Source organism: Sus scrofa, chromosome 4 (genome assembly GCF_054392235.1).
Source record: "Sus scrofa isolate SSC_HxYL_T2T_F1_AM1 chromosome 4, Sscrofa_HxYL_maternal_Yorkshire_Landrace_v2.0, whole genome shotgun sequence".
NCBI classification, from domain to species: domain Eukaryota; kingdom Metazoa; phylum Chordata; class Mammalia; order Artiodactyla; family Suidae; genus Sus; species Sus scrofa.
The window spans coordinates 114288564-114288821 of NC_139386.1; positions in this window are offsets into that span (position 1 = coordinate 114288564).

The window sequence follows — 258 nt, forward strand, 5'->3', positions numbered from 1 at the left end:
TTCGCCCCAACCCCATATCTTCAGAACTTGTGCTTCAAACGGAACGGGATCTCAGTAAGCTATCGTTAAATAAATAAGGGTAAGAATAAATGAATAGGCCATTCCTTAGTGTCCTTCCAGCCGGCCCCTGGCCACGGCGAGTCCATCCTTGGTAATGTGCCATCAATAAATGGATGAATGAATGAGGGACCTCTCAGGAGCGCAGGTTGGTATTTACTAAGGTCGCAGGAAACCGAAAGATGTTACATAAAGACTTAC